The sequence below is a fragment of the Erinaceus europaeus genome, chromosome 8 (assembly GCF_950295315.1).
Source record: "Erinaceus europaeus chromosome 8, mEriEur2.1, whole genome shotgun sequence".
NCBI lineage: Eukaryota > Metazoa > Chordata > Mammalia > Eulipotyphla > Erinaceidae > Erinaceus > Erinaceus europaeus.
The window spans coordinates 28894554-28916083 of record NC_080169.1 but is presented as its reverse complement, the minus strand read 5'-3'; the positions used below and the strand labels follow the sequence as shown (position 1 = coordinate 28916083).

Below are 21530 nucleotides of genomic sequence, written 5' to 3'. Positions count from 1 at the left end.
ATGGGAAAGGTGTATAAATATTATTCACTGTAAACCCCAATGATTTGATCTGATCTGGGGTCTATATTCAGTTTAGGAGCCTATGTGACCTCTGCATCCCTCTAGATCTGAGTTCACATTCTATGGTGATGAGTAGGAATGTTCCAAGCTGTCCCAATTTCAAGACCCACCTTCCTCAGGTAGAGTATAGAGTATGTTGTCCAGCCTCCCTTCAGAGGATAGAACATTCTCTACTGTTGTTGATCAAAATTGAGGGCAAGGTCCTATGGGGGTCCACAAAGGTGTCTATTTTATTGTTCCTGGTAGAGATGACTGGTAATATTAGGGAGAAGGATTTATTTGAGGTCTAGGCCCATCATGTCTGTTTGGGAATCTCAGGACTCCTTGAATAGGGCCCCAGCTGATGGGGTGGCCTGATAGTAACTAAAGAGTCATCATTAAAGTATGCCAGTCTCTTGCCCTTATTCAACTTCTGTAGTCCTTGCTTTTATAAGGTTAGCTTTGGAGTGAGTGAGGGAAGTGTAATAGAAAGTAGGTGAGGAGTGTATCTAAGTCTAAGTAAACACTATTTCATTATGAACTTTATACTGACTCCAACTGCAGACTATTGTGTACTTTTGCTTTCAGGTATATATTTTGTCCTAATTTATGGATACATGTGAACATATGCTCTATCTTATGGGACCCGGTCTATATCTAGGTTTTGGGACTTTGTTAGGAAGTGAACCACCTGAAATAGAAACTCTCTTCCCTGATCCAGCTTTCTGGTCCTTTTCCCAGCCTTGACATCATCTCCCCAGACAATAACTTGGATCCACCTGCATATCAGATTTCAGGCTCAGGCAAAACAAACAAACAAACAAAAATAGTATAGTCACATGCCCTTTGGAATATAACTAAAATATGCCTACTAGCTATCTACAAAACGGAGGACCCCCATCCCCAACTCTCCATCTGCATTATTCCAGCCTTAAGGTTCATGATTAGTCAACAACTTATTTGGCTTTATATGTTAACTCTCTTTTCAGCCACCAGATTCCAGATGCTAGCATGATGCCAAGCAGACTTCCCTGGACAGACAACCCCACCAATGTGTCCTGGAGCCCCACCCCACTAGGGAAAGAGAGAGACAGGCTGGGAGTATGAATTGACCTGTCAACGCCCATGTTCCGCGGGGAAGCAATTACAGAAGCCAGACCTTCCACCTTCTGCATCCCACAATGACCTTGGGTCCATACTCCCAGAGGGTTAAAGAATAGTAAAGTTATCGGGGGAAGGGATGGGATACAGAGTTCTGATAGTGGGAATTGTGTGGAGTTATACCCTTCTTATTCTATGGTTTTGTCAATGTTTCCTTTTTATAAATAAAAAAAGAAGAAAAAAAAGATAAAGCAAGGGAATAGATAAAACCAACCCAAAACTAACCCTTGGGTTTGGGCAACAGATCTGAGGTTGTTATAAGGGGTGAGGAGTATAATGAACACAGAGTAGGGAAGGCATCTATTAAACAAGAATATAAGAACTTCAGCATTTTGGTGGTGGTCATGGTATATGACAACTCACTTTTTAAAAAAGAAAAAAAAATGTTTATTTCATGAAAGGGAAAATGAGAGAGGCCAGAACACCAGTTCCAAAATATGCAGTGCCAGGAATCAAACCAAAGACCTCACACTTGCAAGTTTGCACTCTACCTGCTAAGTCACCTTCCCCACTACCACAATTTTTTGTTTTGTTCTTGTTTATTTGTTTTACCAGACCACTGCTAATTTCTGGCTTCTGGTGGTATTGGCGATTAGACTGGGAAGTTTTGGTACCTCAAGCATGAATGTCTTTTCATAACCATGATGCTATCTTCCCAGTCTAACAATTTACTTTTGAACAGGTGTGAAAAGGAACTCCAGAAACATATACAATGATGTAGTCAATGTCAACTTAAAAAAAAGAAAAAGAAAGAGGGAGGGAGAGAGGGATGAAGAACACATAAAAAGGAAAATATATTTATAACTTCCACTGAAAAACTCTAAATATTTCCTTCTTACTATTATGTTATACCCATCTCCTTTATCAACACTTTATTAACTGCTACCAAATCTTTCATAACTGTTTGTCACATGCCATTCTAAAAATCAAGTTTCTATAACTCTATAATCAAATTTCTATAAACAGGTTATGACATACCACAGATGTTTCAAACTTCTGTCCCATGAAATGGGATTAATTGCAGAAGCTAAGGTAAGTACCAACAGAAGATTATCAAGAATCTTGGTTGAATTTCAGGAAAGGATAGAAGTGGGAAAGGCTCTAATTATTTCACAGAATAAAATTACTTTAATCTTAAGGATTTTTCTGCTTTGAAACTGGACAATCAACTAAAGAGTTCTATAAAAGTAGGGTTACCTATGCTGTTGTTCAGAAAGAAATGTTGCTGATTGCTTCACAGCCTATCTGTGTCCTCAAGTGACTAAAAGAGAGAAGTAATATAATATATACAGGCAGTAAGCGAGATGTGGGCAGTCCCATAATTTACAGCTATTTTCTTCATAAATTAATTATCATGAACAGAGCAGAGATTGTTACTAGTTATCATGAACAGAGCAGAGCAGAGATTATCATGAACAGAGCAGAGATTGTTACTCAGGGAAATGTTTCTCACTAAAGCATCTTTTACCTACTCCAAGGACAAATAAAATTGTGTTGGTATAGCAAGGTGCTATGGCAACCAACCAGTGTGTTTCTCTTGATAAAAGCTAGAGCTAGGTGAAAAAAAGAAGGCAGCAATTTTTTTTTCCAATTTTCCGTTTTCATCTTTCTATTCGTCTCAAATCCTTCAGGACTTCAAAAGAGTATTTTATCTAGGGAAATTATGTTTGATTTGAATTCTAATAACAAAAAATTTTTAAAAACTCAGACCAAAACTAGTAATCCACAACTACTTTGATACACTGGATTCTCCTTATGATTTGCTTTGATCAGCAGAAGAAAAAGGACACACTGCTATGAAATTTCTGAGTTTAGGCCTGAAGAAATCTATAGCTTCCACTTTTCACATATTTGGAAACCAGTCAGCATATTCTAGGACCCAAATATCCTGAAAGACTGGAAATGAGTCAAGACACTCACTGAGTCCAGCTGAAAGTCAACACCAACTGCCAGTCATGTGACTGAGCCATTTTGGACATTCCAGTCAAGTCAAACCTTCACATCACTTGGGCTTTGGCTGACATGGAACAAAAAGCACAACTATCAATAAATTCAGTAAGTCTCATATTTGTGATGGATTTTTTTAAAGTGATGTTTGAAGCCATTATTATGTTTGGAGATGGTTTGCAAGGCAGCAACAGTTAGCTAAAGTACTGTCTCAGCCAAACATGCAGGACATACTTTTTTAGTGTAAAGCATATACTAACTAGCTCCTATCAGAGAATTTTGTATTTATTAAGACTCTGCCATTAAGGAATTAGATTCTCTCAAAAATACTTCTGGCAAAACCAACCGCAAATAGATCATAATCTATAAATGTCCAATAATCATGATTGCAACCTGCTGGTGTACATGCTTTTGTCTGATTTTATTGTTATTGATAATGGATATTGTAAAATGGTTGGTTAAAATTCAAAACTTTGGCGGTCCAAGAAGTGGCAAAGTGGATTAAGCACTGGACTCTCAAGCATGAAGTGCCAAGTTCAATCCCTAGCAGCACATGTACCAGAGTGATGTCTGGTTCTTTTTCTCTTTGTGTCTTCCTATCTTCCTAATAAGTAAAATCTTAAAAAAAAAAAAAAAAAAAAAAAAATTCAGTGATCCAGGAGGTGGCACAGTGGATGAAGAATTGGACTCTCAAGCATGAGGTCTTGAGTTCAATCCCCAGCAGCACATGTACCAAAGTGATGTCTGGTTCTTTCTCCTATCTTGCTCATGAATAAATAAATAAAATCTTTAAAAAATATTCAAAGTTTGGAGAAGTTCATAGCCATAGAATAAAGCACACCTTACTTATTAGTTCATTTTATCATATATTCTTCTCTTAATCAACGGAATCAACATATCACTGTAAATATTACAACTGACTATTATGGGAATTGTGCGGAATTTGTACCCCTCTTATTCTATGGTTTTGTTAATGTCTCCTTTCTTAAATAAAAAATTTTTTTTAATTAAAAAAAAGATACTTTTATTCATTAGGCATTTGTTTTAAGTTTTTTTTAAATCTTTATTGGATAGAGACGGCTAGAAATTGAGAGAGAAGGGGGTGATAGAGAGGGAGAGAGACAGAGACACCTGCAACCTTGCTTCACCACTTGTGAAGCTTTTTTCCTCCAGGTGGGGACCGTGGGCTCAAACCAAGGTTCTTGCACTTTTTTTAAAAATTTTCCCTTTTGTTGCCCTTGTTGTTTTTTATTGTTGTAGATATTATTGTTGTTGATGATGATGTCATTGTTGTTAAAATAGGACAGAGAGAAATGGAGAGAGGAGAAGAAAACAGAAGGGGAGAAAAAGATAGACGAATGCAGACCTGCTTCACCACTTGTGAAGTGACTCCGTGGCAAGTGGGGAGTCAGGGGCTCAAACCGGGATCCCTATGCAGGTCCTTGCACTTTGTACCACCTGTGCTTAACCCACTGTGCTACCGCCCACTTCCAGTCCTTGCACTTTTTAACATTTGCACTCAATGAGGTAAGCCACCACCTGACCCTCTTCATTAGGCTTTAGTCATCTTATTTTGTACAAATACTGATGCTAGCACCTAAGAATTTTCCTAAATGTTTGAATTATTTAATTCTCACTTACATTTTCAGTTCAGAGAAAAAGTAATTTGACCTTATTTCCTGCCTGATAGTATAAACTTTCTTGAAAATTAAGAAAAGCAATGTAATAACCACTTTAAAGTTAAATGACACAATAAAGGACTCAGGTTTGATAGACTAATTAATAATCCCTACTACTGGGGACTTTAATATGAAATAGGCTGAGAGAATTAGACAATTTCCAAAATTCTGTAAGGCTGTAATAAAATTTTCATTTGTCTATAATTTAAGTAATACTCTCAGGAATCTCATGAACTCTCTCTCTTTCTACCCTCCTACTTTCCTTCTTTCCTTTTTGCTTTCTCTCTTAAAAGAAAACAAAAATCATAGAATAAAAATTAGACCAAGAAGTAATGCATAATATCAAGCATGTACCAGGCCCTACGTGCATTTACCAGCACTCCATATAATAATATATGTATAATAAAACTGAACCACTGAGGTTTGTTTTAATTTGAAAGAAATTATTATTGTTTCTCTCCTTTTTTCTGTCATTGTGTTGTCAGACTGACTTATCCTCACCATGTCTTCTCATCAGACTTTCAGAATCAAGCACTTCGTACCTAAGAAGCAAAAGCAGAACTGTCCTATTCCTCAGTGGATTTGGATGAAAACTGGTAATAAAATCAGGTAAAACTTCAAGAGGAGACACTGGAGAAGAACAAAGCTGGGTCTATAAGGATCCTTTAAGATGCACATATTTATGCCAGGATAGACCGCTAGTATCTCGAGCAAAGCACTGCTGTCTTGCACACATTCCTTGATTAGGAATACACTTGGTCTTCTATCTCTTCCTGTTTCCTGAATCAGTAATAAATATGTGAACTTTTTGAAAAAAAAATTATTATTAATTAATTCATTTAAAGAGAAAGAGACTAGAGAACCTGTGATAGGAGTTGAACCCAGGGCCTCACATGTGCAAGTGCTATGTTTCACCAGCCAATTACTCTGAATGTCAACAAAAAGTGTTCTTCTCAGGGCTGGCAAAATAACTCACCTGAATAGTGTGTTGCTTTACCATGTGAGTGACCCAGATTCGAGGCTGGCCCCCAACACACTGAAGGAAGCTTTGGTGTGATCTCTCTTTCACTCTCTTTCTCTGACTCTCTGCCTCTATCTTAAACACCAACAAAAAAGTGTTCATCTCAGTAGTTTGAGTCCCAGAAATCCCATCATCCTAACTACTCACTCCTAAAAAATCTAATTAGAATTATGCACTATTTTAGTCAAGGCTATCTGCATGCTAGCTTTAAAAGAGAGAGAGTGAGCTAGGATATCTGTAAATAATCTTGAATAAAGAATTGAAAAGGGGGTGGGCAGCAGCACACCAGATTACACGCACATAGTACAAAGTGCAAGGACCTGCACAAGGATTCCAGTTTGAACCCCCAGCTCCTGCCTGCAAGGGTGTCACTTTATAAGCAGTGAAGCAGAGCTGCAGGTGTCTATCTTTTTCTCTCCCTCTTTATCTTCCCACCCCCTCTCAATTTCTCAGTCCTATCCAAAAAATCGAAAGGGGGGGAAGGCCACAGGAGCAGTGGATTTATAGTGCAGAAACTGAGCCCCAGCAATAACCCTGGAGGCAAGAAATAATATGCAAAAGTAAGTGGTTTTCCTCTATGCAAACACTAAGTGAAGAAGAAGAAATCCAGAAATAAATCCCTTTTACTATAGCAACAAATAAAACATCTAGGAATAAACCTAACCAAAGAAGTGGAAGACTTGTATGCTGAAAATTATGAGTCACTACTCGAGGAAATAGAAAAAGACACAAAGAAGTAGAAAGATATTTCATGATCATAGGTTGGAAGAATTAACATCATCACAGTGAATACAGTACCCAGAGCCATATACAAATTTAATGCAATCTCCAGCAAGATCCCAGCCATATTTTCTAGGAGAATAGAACAAATGCTACAAATGTTTATCTGGAACCAGAAAAGACCTAGAATTGCCAAAAACTATCTTGAGAAGAAAGAACAGAACTGGAGACATCACACTCCCAGATCTCAAATTATAGGGCCATTATAGGGCCATTGTCATCAAAACTGCTTGGTACTGGAACATGAATAGACACACCAACCAGTGGAATAGAACTGAGGGTCCAGAAGTAAGCCCCCACACCTATGGACATCTAATCTTTTTTAAATTTTTTTATTTATAAAAAGGAAACATTGACAAAACCATAGGATAAGAGGGGTACAACTTCGCACAATCCCCACCAACTGACCTCCATAACCCATCCCCTCCCCTGATAGCTTTCCTATTCTTTACCCCTCTGGGAGTATGGACCCAAGATCATTGTGGGATGCAGAAGTTTGAAGGTCTGGCTTCTGTAATTGCTTCCCCACTGAACATGGGCGTTGACAGGTCTAGCCATACTCCCAGCCTGTCTCTCTCTTTCCCTAGTGGGGAAACAGCTCTGGGGAAGCGGAGCTCCAAGGCACATTGGTGGGGTTGTCTGTCCAGGGAAGTCTGGTCACATCCTGCTAGCATCTGGTGGCTGAAAAGAGAGTTAACATACAAAGCCAAACAAATTGTTGAACAATCATGAACCTAAAGGCTGGAATAGTGCAGATGAAGTGTTGGGAGGGGGGGGTTTTCTCCATTTTGTAGATAGCTAGTAGGCATATTTTAGTTATATTTCAAGGGCCTGTAGCTATACTAATTTTTGTTTGTTTGTTTATTTGTTTGTTTTACCTGAGCCTGAAATCTGATATGCAGGTGGATCTAGTTATTGTCTGGGAAGATGATGTCATGGCTGGGAGAAGGACCAGAAAGCTGGATCAGGGGAGAGAGTAGCTCCCTAATATGGGAAAGGGGTATAAATATTGTTGACTGTTAACCCCATCAATTTGATGTGATCTGGGGCCCATAATTAGCTTAGGAGCCTATGTGACCTCTGCATCCCTCTAGATCTGAGCTCACATTCTGTGGTCATGAGTAGGAATATTCCATACTGCCCCAGTATCAACCCATTTTCCTCAGGTGTAGCATAGAGTATATTGTCCATCCTCCCTTCAGAGGATGGAACACTCTCTACCATTGTTGATCCAGGTTGAGGGCAAGGCCTTATGGGGGCCCACAAAGGGGTCTATTTTGTTGTTCCTGATAAAAATAACCAGTATCAATGGAGAGAGGGATTTATTCAAGTTCTAGGCCCATCAAGTCTGTTTGGGAATCTCAGGACTCCCTTGTTGGGGCCCCAGCTGGTGGAATGGCCTGATAGTGACTAAAGAGTCATCGTTAAAGTATGCCAGTCTCTTGCCCTTATTTAGCTTTGGCAGTCCTTTCTTTGATAAGGTTAGCTTTGGAGTGAGTGAGAGAATTGTAATAGGAGGTAGGTGAAGAGAGTATCTAAGTCTAAGTGGACACTATTTCATTATGAACTTGATACTGACTCACTAAAGACTATTGTGTATTTTTTCTTTCGTGTATATATTTTGTCCTAATTTATGGGTACATGTGAACATAGGCTCTAACGGGACCTGGCCTATATCTAGGTTTTGGGACTTTGTTAAGAAGTGAACCTCCTGGAATAGAATTAGAGAATACCATGAAAGGAAAGGTCTCACCCAAGTGATGAGGGTGAAGGGTTGGCATTCCATGCCTAGGACATCTAACCTTTGACAAAGGTGCCCAGACTATTAAATGGGGAAAGCAGAGTCTCTTCAACAAGTGGTGTTGGAAAAATTGAGTTGAAACCTACAGAAGAATGAAACTGAATCACTATATTCACCAAACACAAAATTCCAAATGGATCAAGAACTTGGATATTAGACCAGAAATTATCAAATACTTAAGAGGAAATTATTGGCAGAACTCTTTTCCACATAAATTTTAAAGGCATCTTCAAAGATGCAAATCCAAGTACAAAGAAGACTAAAACAAAAATAAACCAATGGGAATACTCCAAATTGAAAACTTCTGCACAGCTAAAGGAATCACCATCCAAACAAAGACACCCCTTACAGAATGAAAGATCTTTATATGCCATACATCAGACAAGAGGCTAATAACCAAACTACATATACATAAAGAGATCACCAAACTCAGAAGCAACAACAAAAATGATACCATCCAAAAATGTGGAGAGGATATGAATAGAATATTCATCAGAGATCCAAAATACCAACAAACATATGAAAAAAAAATACTCCTAGTCATTGATTGTCTGAGAAATTCAAATAAAGACAACAATGAAATACTACTTCACTCCTGTGAGAATGTCATACAGAAAAAGTAGCAGCAACAAATGCTGGAAAGGTTGTGGGGAACCCTCCTGTACTGCAGGTGGGAATGTAAATTAGTCCAACCCCTGTGGAAAGCAGTCTGGAGAACACTCAGAAGGCTAGAAGTGGACTTACCCTATGGCCCTGCAATTTCTCTCCTGGGATATATCCTAAGGAACCCAAGACACCCATCCAAAAAGATTTGTGTAAACCTATGTTCATAGCAGGACAATTCATAATAGCCAAAACCTGGAAGCAAACCAGGTATCCAACAACAGATGAGTGGCTGAGTAAGTTGTGGCATATATACATAATGAAATATTATACAGCTATTAAAATGATGATTTCACTTTCTTTACCTCCTCTTGGATGGAGCTTGAAGGAATCATGCTAAGTGAAATGAATCAAAAAGAGAAGAATGAATATGCAATGATTTCACTCACAGACAAAAGTTTAAAATTACTGCCATGACACCAACCTGAATTTCCTAGGCTGATAACCTCAGCAATGTGTCCTGGAATCATATCTCCCCAGAGCTTACCCCATTAGGGAAAGCAGAGACAGGCTGGGGGTATGGATTGACCTGTCAATGCCCATGTCCAGCGGAGAAACAATTACAGAAGTCAGACCTCCCACACTTTGTACCCTATAGAAATCTTTGGTCCATACTCACAAAGGGATAAAAAATAGGGAACCTTCCAATGGAGGGGATGGGATATGTGACTCTGGTGGTGAGAACTGTATGAATTTTACTTACCTGTCTTATCCCACAATCTTGCTGATCATTAATAAAAAAAATTTTGAATTAAAAAAAAGAAGCTGAAAAACAAGAAAACACAAAGTAGAACTTGGACTGCATTTGTATTGCACTAAAGTAAAACTCTGGGGTGGGGGAAAGGGTTCAGGTCCTGGAACATGATGTTAGAGGAGGACCTAGTTGGGGCTGATTTGTTATGTGGAAAACTGAGAAATGCTACACATGTGCAAACTACTGTATCTTACTGTTTACTGACTAAGCCATTAATCCCCCAATAAAGAAAAATAAATAAGAGAAAAAAGAATTGAGACATCTGTCTTCTGTTTCAATTCCTCTACTTTATAACTTCTCTGCTTTGCTCAGTGTCTCAATTCCATTAATTTGTTGAGGCTTCCTAATTTACATATTCTGCCTATGCCCCACTATGGTTATTCTAGGTCTAATTATCATGACCTCTCTGCTCCAAATACAAGCACTCTCCTGTGCAACATACCTATATATCTCAATTTCTCAAATTTAACTCCTTTAAAAATAAATCTCTTTTAATTCTCTGTTTTGATCCTGGTTACAATTCAGTTGTCAGCATAGAGACTAGCCCAATCAAGACAGGAAAACCAAATGTTTCATAACTGTCCTTAGCAGTCAAGTCTCATAGAAAGAGTTGATATAAGCTTGGAGACAATTAAACCACAAGACCTTTACACAAACTTCTCCAAACCAGGTCACACCTAATTTGTACTTGCTTTGATCAATTTTTTTAAAACATAAGTTACAACTCAGATTTGCTAAATTGACTCACACAAATGTCATACACCAGAAAAGATAGCAGTAACAAATGCTGGAGAAGTTGTAGGGACAAAGGAACCCTCTTGCACTGCTGGTAGGAATGTAAATTGGTCCCACCTCTGTGGAGAGCAGTTTGAAGAACTCTCAGAAAGCTAGAAGTGGAATTACTCTATGACCCTGCAATTCCTCTCCTGGGGATATATCCAACACATCCATCAAAAAAGTTCTGTGTATACCTATGGTCATAGCAGGGCAATTTGTAATAACCAAAACCTAGAAGCAACCCAGGTGTCCAACAACAGATGAATGACTGAGCAAGTTGTGGTATATATACACAATGGAATACTACTCAGCTATTAAAAATGGCGACTTACTCATTTTCAGCCCATCTTGGATGGAACTTAAAGAAATTATGTTAAGTGAAATAAGTCAGAAACAGAAAGATGGATGTGGGATGATCTTGTTCACAGGCATAAGTTGAAAAACAAGATCAGAAGAGAAAACACTAAGCAGAACTTGGTCTGGAGTTGGTGTATTGCACCAAAGTAAGACTCTGGGGTGAATGGGGGAAAGAGTTCAGATTCTAGAACAGGATGGCAGAGGACCTACCGGGGGTTGTATTGTTCTATAGAAAACTAAGAAAAGTTATGTATGTAAAAACTATTGTATTTACTGTGAACTGTAAAAACATTAATCCCAATAAAGAAAAAATATAAATAAATAAATTGCCAAATACATATTTGCCCAATTAATGTAAATTCGTTTCATTTATTTCACATGAGGGTCAGAAAGAATTTTGAGAGATACAGAGAATCAAAGAATCAAATCTGGAGTGTCAGGCATGTAAATTCTGTGCCCTACCAGTTGAGCTAGAGTTCTGGCCACATGTATAAATGAACCTTTGAATTCTTACTATTTGGGGCCCAAAATTTTATTCTGAGTTTTTAATTTAACATTTACCTTATCAACTAGCCCTCTGTGGTAGCTGGCTGGCATCATGGCATGCAATAAGAACCAAAATGAAAGCAATCTTACACTAGAGAAGGAATCAAGGGGGTCGGGCAGTAGCAGTGGGTTAAGCGCACATAGCGCAAAGCGCAAAGACTGGCATAGGGATCCCCTTTCCAGCCCCTGGCTCCCCACCTGCAGGGGGGTCACTCCACAAGTGGTGAAGCAGGTCTGCAGGTGTCTATCTTTCTCTCTCCCCTCTTTGTCTTCCCTCCTCTCTCGATTTCTCTCTGTCCTATCCAATAACAACATCAATGGCAACAATAACAATAACGACAACAAGAAGGGCAACAAAATGGGAAAAAATGGTCTCCAGGAACAGTGGCTTCATGGTGCAGGAACCATGCCCCAGTGATAACCCTGGAGGCAAAGAGAAAGAGAGAGAGAGAGAGAGAGAGAGAGATGGAAGGAATCAAAATTAAAGATAAATTCTAAAACTATCCTTGTGCTTGGTGCCACGTGCGCTTAACTCGCTGCACCACCACCAGACTCCCTCTAAAACTATGTATAACTAATTGCTAGTGGAGTAATAATAAATGCATTTTTCTAATGTTGACATGGGCTAAGTTCAGGAAACCTGAAACTAAATATTCATCATAAAAATTAATTTTTAATAAAGTTACTAAGGAGAAGGAATGGGGAGCTATGTTGAAGAAGGTTCCAGATAGACCAATGAAATGGATATCTCTGAAACAGATAATAAGAGAATTATCACAGAGGAAGCAACAAGAAAAGTACAATAGTTATAATGAAGGATTTGGTGGCTGTCCAGGATAACAACACGAAAAACAAAATAGTTTCTATGGAATCAAATCACTATTGGTATCTAACAAATTAAAATTAAAAGCAATGATACAGTCTATACACAAGTAAGAGAAAAATGTATTTTTTGCTTTCTGTAAGACAACATGATTAAAATGGAACTTTTAAAACTGACGTAAAATTAGCAAATGAAGGCATAAATTATGTAATACATGATGATTTACTTCCATTGCCTTACTCTGTCCATATGTCAAGACAATTATTATGCATTGTCAATGTTACTTAAGCAAAATGTTCTTTTATCTTAAAATAATAATTATTGAACAGATTTACAGATACTTTATGTGACTGATCTTCAGATAAATTGTTCTCAATTTAAGATACTTTTCAATTCTTTCAAGCTAACAATATGATTTTAAGCATTGCCTGACAGCAATCATAAGATGCTAAAAGTATAAAAAATACACCACTTTATGACAGTCAGCATTACAGAAATGATGAGAAAAGATATTTCAATGCACCAGAACACTCATAATCATTCAAGAATAAAGCTTCCTTAATTAAGAGTCCTCTGGTTAAGAAACTTCCATTTGCTTGCCAGAGGATTTCTTCTATGCATGATTAAATAGTTGCATTTCACTTTGTTAACCAAATAAAGTACAAATTATTTTATAAGATTATGAAAAGAATATTTGTTTTCCATTTTGCAAAGGTCTATAAGGTTATTAATGATTTTTTAAATTCCACATAATCATCAAACAACAGTAAGAACTTCACTACCAGGAACATAACATTAAAATTTTAAAATTGTTTTGCAGTTTCAGGCAAAGTCAATCCATATATTATAAGTATAAATACAGATGATAAGCATTTAATAAATATTTGCTAAATAAAGAAATAAATTTCACCTTTCATAATGTCTGTCAGATTCACCATCTGTTCTCCATCACTACAGCAACACACTGAGTCTGAGCCTTTATTGCCTCTGCATGTTCAGTTCACACAGTATTATTAATCCCTATACTTCTTGCTCCTATCTCTTCAGTGCACCATACACACTAGTGCCAGACTAATATTCCTGAAACACTGTCTTTCTCCTAAACATACTATGACACTATCCAACCTCATAGCGATTAGACCTTCTGCTCAAATTCCTCTATAGTATGACCATAAATTACTATGTAAATTTTATCACTGATTTCCAAAACACACCACTACATCCTAACGTTCTGGTCTGCTTGTGCTTTTTTCCCTCTACGGCATCTCCTCTTTACTCTTCACTTATTACAACCCAGTTGAGAAACACTCCACCCATGTTGAGGAAACCTATAGGTCAGGAATACAAACTGTCAGGGAGAGAAAGCACTGCATCCATGAGCCACAACAACACTGCCTATCTTGTCTATCTTGTTTTATTTTCAAATTTTATTAGTTGATGTATATAGACTTACCTTAGAATATCTCTTCCTGCCTTTTTTATTTTTTTCCTGCCTCCAGGGTTATCACTGGGGTTCAGTGCCTGCACTACGAATCCACTGCTCCTGGCAGCCATCTTTTTTCCATTGTTTTTACTGTTTTGTTGTTGTTGGATAAGACAGAAATCGAGAGAGGAGGGGAAGACAGAGAGGGGGAGAGAAACTTAGACACCTACAGACCTGCTTCACCACTTGTGAAGAAACCCCCTTACAGGTGGGGAGCTGGGGGTTCGAACTGGAATCCTTGAGCTGGTCCTTGTGCTTCACACTATGTGCAATTAACCCATTGCGCTACCACCCGGCCCCTCTTCCTATGTTTTTAAAAAATTCTTTAGCCCAATATAGTGAGTCTTATTAAAAATAAAAGTATTACAAATGCAATCATCTTAATATAGGACAGAAATGTGGCCAAAATGAGATTTTCCAGAATGTTGTAGCATCTTTTACAAAATATAACATTTATAAAATACAAAATATATTCTTTTTTTAATATTTATTTTATTTATTTATTCCCTTTTGTTGCCCTTGTTGTTTTATTGTTGTAGTTATTATTGTTGTTGTCGTTGTTGGATAGGACAGAGAGAAATGGAGAGAGGAGGGGAAGACAGAGAGAGGGAGAGAAAGACAGACACCTGCAGACCTGCTTCACCGCCTGTGAAGCGACTCCCCTGCAGGTGGGGAGCCGGGGTTCGAACCGGGATCCTTATGCCGGTCCTTGTGCTTTGCGCCACCTGCGCTTAACCCGCTGCGCTACAGCCCGACTTCCTACAAAATATATTCTATACTAACTGATTCAAGCAGTAATTCAATAAATCCAAGTCCACTAAATCCTGATATCTTGATAGAATTTGTAAAGTTTATGTTGAGATTTTTAAAGAGATATGTGTACAAATTTCAAATGACAAAATTACTTTGATGCCATAAATTGATGTGATTATCATACAGTAAGTAGCATGGGAAGTTATACAGTGATTAGTTATACTTTCAACATATTCACTACTTCAGGCCTCCATGTTGACAATTTATCCATACTATAATGGGGAAATCCATATTGAAGATTAGGAAGCAGAATGGGAACAAAGAAAGGAACCAGAGCTTGAACAAAAGAGAGAGGCACAGTGGAAACAAAGAGAACAAGACTACATATAAACAGACATCAGCTGGAAGGTGATGTGGATAATTCAATGTCTCCATAAGTGCAATAAGTAAAAATTGCTATGTGTTCAAGTTGTAATATTAATAATTCAACAGACCTGTGTCTACTGAGTATGCCAAATCTTTCTACTACCTTTTACTATAGAGGAAAAAAAAAAGTTAAGTATGATCTGTGTCCAGAAAAAATCTGCAATCCAGATGGCAAAAGAAAGAAAGAGGAAAGGTGTTGGGAAAAATTGAACAAAGACAGCACCCCTATGTTTTCTAGAGGAAGAATTATTTATTTATTCCCTTTTGTTGCCCTTGTTGTTGTTATTGTCATAGTTATTACTGTTGTTGATATTGATGTCATTGTTGGATAGGACAGAGAGAATTGGAGAGAGGAAGGAAGATGGGGGGGGGGGAGAGAAAGATTGACAACTGCAGACCTGATTCACCACTTGGGAAGCAACTCTCCCAGATAGGGAGCTGGAGGCTCTAACTGGGATCTTTATGCCAGTCCTTGCACTTCACGCCACATGCATTTAACCAGCTGCACTATTGCCCAACTCCCCTAGAGAAAGAATTTTAAATATTAAAACTCATGACAAAATTATTAGATGTATACAAAACTAGCAATATAGATTTTAAAACAATGGCTTTGCTTACAGGTATACACGTAACTATAAAAAAATTACAATTTCTTTGTTAAGGAAGAAAATCAAACAAAAGCTATAAGCACTTGGGAAAATAGTAATATTATAGTAATTTCCCACATAGTAATAAAATAGTAATTAAATAGTAATAAAATAGTAATAAAATAGTAATAAAATAGTAATAAAATAGTAATTTCCCACATGCACTAATATATATATTTTAATTTCTTTACTGGGGAATTAATGGTTTACAGTTAATAGTAAAATACAATAGTTTGTACATGTGTAACTTCTCACAGTTTTACACATAACAATTCAACCTCCTCTAGGTCCCCCTCTGACATCATGTTCCAGAACCTGAACCCTTCCTCTACCCCTAGCCTTTTACTTTGGTGCAATAGAAGGAGGAGAAAAAGATGGCCACCAGGAGAGTGAATTTGTCCTGCCAAGGAAAGAGCCCCAGAGATAAATCTGGATGATGCTGACATAGAAATAACTTCTGGGGGGGGGGGGGGAGGCATCGCAAGGTGGGGCTATGGAGCAGCAGCAGCTCTGTTTCTCTCCTCTCCTCTCCCAGATCAATGAGGAATACCAAAGGAGACCCACCTGGGACCACAACAAGGCAGGATTAGAACGACTTCAGGAAGCCACCAAACCACTGGTGAGTGCAAACACATATGGCTCCTGGACAGGGAGGAGCCTAAGGAGAGACTGAGTGGCTGATAACAGTCTGGCAGTTTAGCAATTGAGATACAACCTCCAGTCTGTTTCTCCAAAAAAAAAAGACTGCTGAAGGGAGGAGAGGACTTCCCTAAGAGTCATTTCACCAAATGCAACTGTGAGTCTCCATTGCTACTGCCCTCTGAGGCTGGGCAGCAGGGGGGAGGCCCTGTGCTGACATCTGGGAACAGACAACTGACCAGGAACTCAGGTGAAGAGCTACACCTCAGAGGCCTAGCAGTGGGGCTGTATAATGGGAGCTGCCGGAGAGACTCTGGAACACGTGGCTGAGCAGGAATGCAATACAATTTCATTTATTGATTAGAGAAAATGCATTTATATCTTTTGAAACGAAAGAGGCAGGTCAGAAAAGGAAATGGCTAGGAGAGGGGGTGGAGAGAAAAGGAGCAGGAAGGTAGCAAGCTTCCATCTAACCAATGGAGATTAAGTGAATACCCTGGAGGCCGGGCGGGTCTCAGGCAAAACAATGATTTTGTTAATAGACCACAGCATCAAGCAATGCAGGGGACCTGGCTTAATGACCACCAGGGAGCCATTAGAATTGTTCTCCTGATGAGAACATGGTGAATAATTGCCTCAGAACGTACAGACTATAAATGGGGCTTGTTTAGAAACTCTCAGGGCCTAGCAGTGCTGCCCAGCTTAGCAGAGAAGCTAAATTAAGCACGGAGCTTTGGATCATTGGGGTGTGAGAGTCTCTTTGCATAACCACTGTGCTATCTCTCCCCCACCCTGCTTTATCTCTTGGTCAGAAGTGAGGGATTAAGCTAACAAGCCTACTTATAGCTTAAAAGCCCTGAAGCTACCATAGTCTACAGGGAAAAAAAAGAACAAAAGAAGCTTTTAAGCTACTGTGCTCCAACTCAGGAATTAAAATAATATTGAAACAATTGTCAATTTCCACAACTGTGAACTCTTTAAGTACCTTATTTCCACAACTGTGAACTCTTTAAGTACATTATTCCACAACTCTTCAAGTACCATACTTAGACACAAGTCAATCCAGGCAAGAGTGATCAGTAATTTGAAAAGTACTGACAGAGGGACCTCATAACATGCTATATAGAATAGTTAAACCAACAAGAAGAAATATTGGAGAAATGAGCTAGGACAAGAGTCCAGCTAAAAGCCCCCTAAAGGGTGAAGCACAAAATAGTAAGGTTAACATTCAAACAATTGTTAAGGAAATAGTCACAGGAGTGAGTAAAGAGTTTGAAAGAATTGTGATCACAAATGCAGAAACAACAAATGAGACTCTGGAAGAAAACACTAATTATCTCAAGGTTAGTAGAGAGTTGAAAGCTGAAATACCTGAGCTAAGAACGCAACTAGCAGAACAAGCTAAAACAGTATCAGAACAGGGTAACAAAATAGATGAACTCCAGAAAACAGTAGAGGGGAGAGAGAATAGAATCAATGAGGCTGAAGACGCAATTAGCAAAATTGAGGACGAATTAGAGACAACTAAAAAAGAAGTAAGAGATCTCAAAAAGAGATTAAGAGATACTGAAAACAACAACAGAGACCTATGGGATGACTTCAAAAGAAATAATATATGCATTATTGGCATACCAGAGGAAGAAAGAGAGGGAGGGGAAGAAAGCATTCTTCAGGACATACTAGCTGAGGAAGTATCTAGTCTAGACAACATCAAAGACATAAAGGTTCAAGAAGTCCAGACAATTAAAACAGACTTAAAGACACCCGACAGATCATATTTAGAATAAAAACGAATAAGGATAAAGAAAGGATCCTGAAGGCTGCAAGAGAAAAACAAAGAGTCTCCTACAGAGGAAAACCTGTAAGATTAGCAGTAGATTTTCCCATACAGACACTACAGGCCAGAAGAGAATGGCAAGATATCTATCGAGTGCTCAATGAGAAAGCCTTTTTTTATCCTGCTAGACTGTCATTCAGACTAGATGGAAGCATAAAAACCTTCTCAGACAAGCAACAGTTGAAGGAATCAACTATCACCAAGCCTGCCCTGAAAAAAGTTCTGAAAGGTCACCTATAAACAACCACAAATATACCACATATCAGAACACACTAAAAATCTACAAGAATAGCGTTAAAATAACTTCACTCTTTGATATCAATAAATGTCAATGGCCTGAATTCACTTATTAAAAGGCATGGAGTAGCAAGATGGATCAGAAAAAACAACCCAACAATATGCTGTCTACAGGAAATCCACCTAACTCAACAAGACAAACACAGACTCAAAGTGAAAGGATGGAACACTATCATACAAGCCAATGGCCCACAAAAAAGGGCAGGAACAGCTATTCTCATATCTGACAGGACAGACTTTAAAATAAATTATATTAAAAAAGATACGGATGGACACTACTTAATGCTTAGAGGATCAGTCAATTAAGAAGACTTAATTATTAACATCTATGCAAGCAATAAGAAGCCATCTAAATACATCAAACATCTACTGAAGGAGTTACAGCAATATATTAACAGGAACACAGTGATAGTAGGGGACTTCAACATCCCACTCTCTCAACTTGACAGACCATCCAGGCAGAAAATCAATAAAGATATGAGGGAGCTAAATGAGGAGATAGATACTAGAACTATTGAACATTTTTAGACTCATTCATCCCAAGAAACTTGAATACACATTTTACTCAAGTCCACATGGGTCATTCTCAAGGATAGACCATATGTTAGGCCACAAAGACAGCATCAACAAATGCAAGAGCACTGAAACCCTCACAGGCATCTTCTCAGACCACAATGGAATTAAACTAACACTTAACAATCAACAAAAGCTTAGCAATAGTCCCAAAATGTAGTGTACAAAAACAGTACAGTACTTAGCAACTACTGGGTCAAAGAGGAAATAAAGGAAGAAATCAAAATATTTCAAGAGTTCAATAACAATGAAGACACAAGCTATCAAAATATTTGGGACACAGCTAAGGCAGTACTAAGAGAGAAGTTCATAGCCATACAAGCAAGCACACATTGGGAAACAAGAAAAAGCATAAACAGCCTGATTGCACATCTTAAAGACCTAGAAGAAGAAGAACAAAGGACCCCTAAAGCAACCAGATGGACAGAAATAACTAAATTTAGGGCAGAAATGCAGAAATAATTAACATTGAAAATAAAAAAAAAATACAAAAGATCAATGAAAGTAAATGTCGGTTCTTCAAAAGAGTAAACAAAATCAACAAACCTTTAGCCAGACTCACAAAACAAAAAAGGGAGAAGACTCAAATAAATCAGGTAGTAAATGAAAGAGGAGATATCACAACAGACACCGCAGAAATTCAGCATATCATACGAGACTTCTATGAACAACTCTATGCCACCAAGCTAGAGAACCTGGAAGAAATGGATGATTACCTAGATACCTACGAACTTCCAAAATTAAGTAAAGAGGACCTAGATAACATGAACAGGGCCATCACAGCTAATGAAATTGAAACAGTTATCAAAATCCTTCCCAAAAATAAAAGTCCTGGACCAGATGGTTTTATAAATGAATTCTACAAAATCTTCAAAGAAGAACTAATACCTCTAATTTTGAAAGTATTCCAGAAGATTGAAGATACTGGAATACTCCCTTCCAGCTTCTATGAAGCCAACATCACTTTGATACCAAAAGCAGACAGGGACACAACCAAAAAAGAAAACAACAGACCAATATCTCTGATGAACATAGATGCTAAAGTAGTGAACAAATTTCTAGCCAACCAGATACAGCAGTCTGTTAAAAAGATTGTTCATCATGACCAAGTGGGGTTTATCCCAGGCATGCAAGGTTGGTTTAATATATGTAAATCAATCAACATGATCCACCGCATCAACAAAAGCAAGACCAAAAATCATGTGGTCATATCAGTAGATGTAGAAAAAGCCTTTGACAAAATACAACAACCCTTTATGATCAAAACACTACAAAAATGGGAATAGATGGAAAATTTCTGAAGATAGTGAAGTCTATATATAGCAAACCTATAGCCAACATCATACTCAATGGTGAAAACTGGAAGCATTTCCACTCAGATCAGGTACTAGACAGGGATGCCCAATATCACCATTACTATTCAACATAGTGGTGGAAGTTCTTGCCATAACAATCAGGCAGGAGCAAGGAGTTAAAAGCATACAGATTGGAAGACAGGAAGTCAAACTCTCCCTATTTGCAGATGACATGATAGTATACATAGAAAACCTAATGAATTCAGCAAGAAGCTTTTGGAAATCATCAGGCAATACAGTAAGGTGTCAGGCTACAAAATTAACATTCAAAAGTCAGTGGCATTCCTCTATGCAAACACTAAGTTAGAAGAAATTGAAATCCAGAAATCAATTACTTTTACTATGGCAACAAAAACAATAAAATATCCAGGAGTAAACCTAACCAAAGAACTGAAAGACTTGTATACTGAAAATTATGAGTCACTACTCAAGGAAATTGAAAAAAAAAAAAACACAAAGAAGTGGAAAGATATTCCATGTTCATGGGTTGGTAGAATTAACATCATCAAAATGAATATATTACCCAGAGCCATCTACAAATTTAATGCTATCCCCATCAAGATCCCAACCACATTTTTTAGGAGAATAGAACAAATGCTACAAATATTTATCTGGAACCAGAAAAGACCTAGAATTGCCAAAACAATCTTGAGAAAAAAGAACAGAACTGGAGGCATCACACTCCCAGATTTCAAACTGTATTATAGGGCCTTTGTCATCAAAACTTCTTGGTACTAGAACATGAATAGACATAGTGACTCACCAGTGGAATAGAACTGAGAACCCAGTTCTTCTTCTAGCGTTTGCCCTTCTTCCGTAGCCAGTCAACAGCGTCAGGTTGAAAGCTGTCAGCTGCTGCTTGTTGCTGGCTTTTAAAGTGACTGGGATCCATGTGGATTCAGTCGGCTAGGAAGGATCGTCAGTTTCCCCAATGAATGGGTACTCATGGATGCACCACGAGAACCCAGTACTAAGTCCCCACACCTATGGACATCTAGTCTTTGACAAAGGTGCCCAGACTATTAAAAGGGGAAACCAGGGAGTCGGGCTGTAGCGCAGTGGGTTAAGCGCAGGTGGCGCTAAGCACAAGGACCCGCATAAGGATCCTGGTTCAAGCCCTGGCTCCCCACCTGCAGGGGTGTCGCTTCACAAGCGGTGAAACAGGTCTTGCA

The 21530-nt window shown here is 38.3% G+C and overlaps 1 protein-coding gene and 1 pseudogene across 5 annotated transcripts in view; one reads left to right on the top strand and one right to left on the bottom strand.

Annotated features, from left to right (window-relative positions):
* HYCC1 (hyccin PI4KA lipid kinase complex subunit 1) overlaps nucleotides 1-21530 on the bottom strand; it is a 143694-nt gene that overhangs the window by 102007 nt on the left and 20157 nt on the right. The gene's annotated exons all lie outside the window — the stretch shown is intronic.
* LOC103114299 (large ribosomal subunit protein eL39-like) lies at nucleotides 5329-5484 on the top strand (annotated as a pseudogene).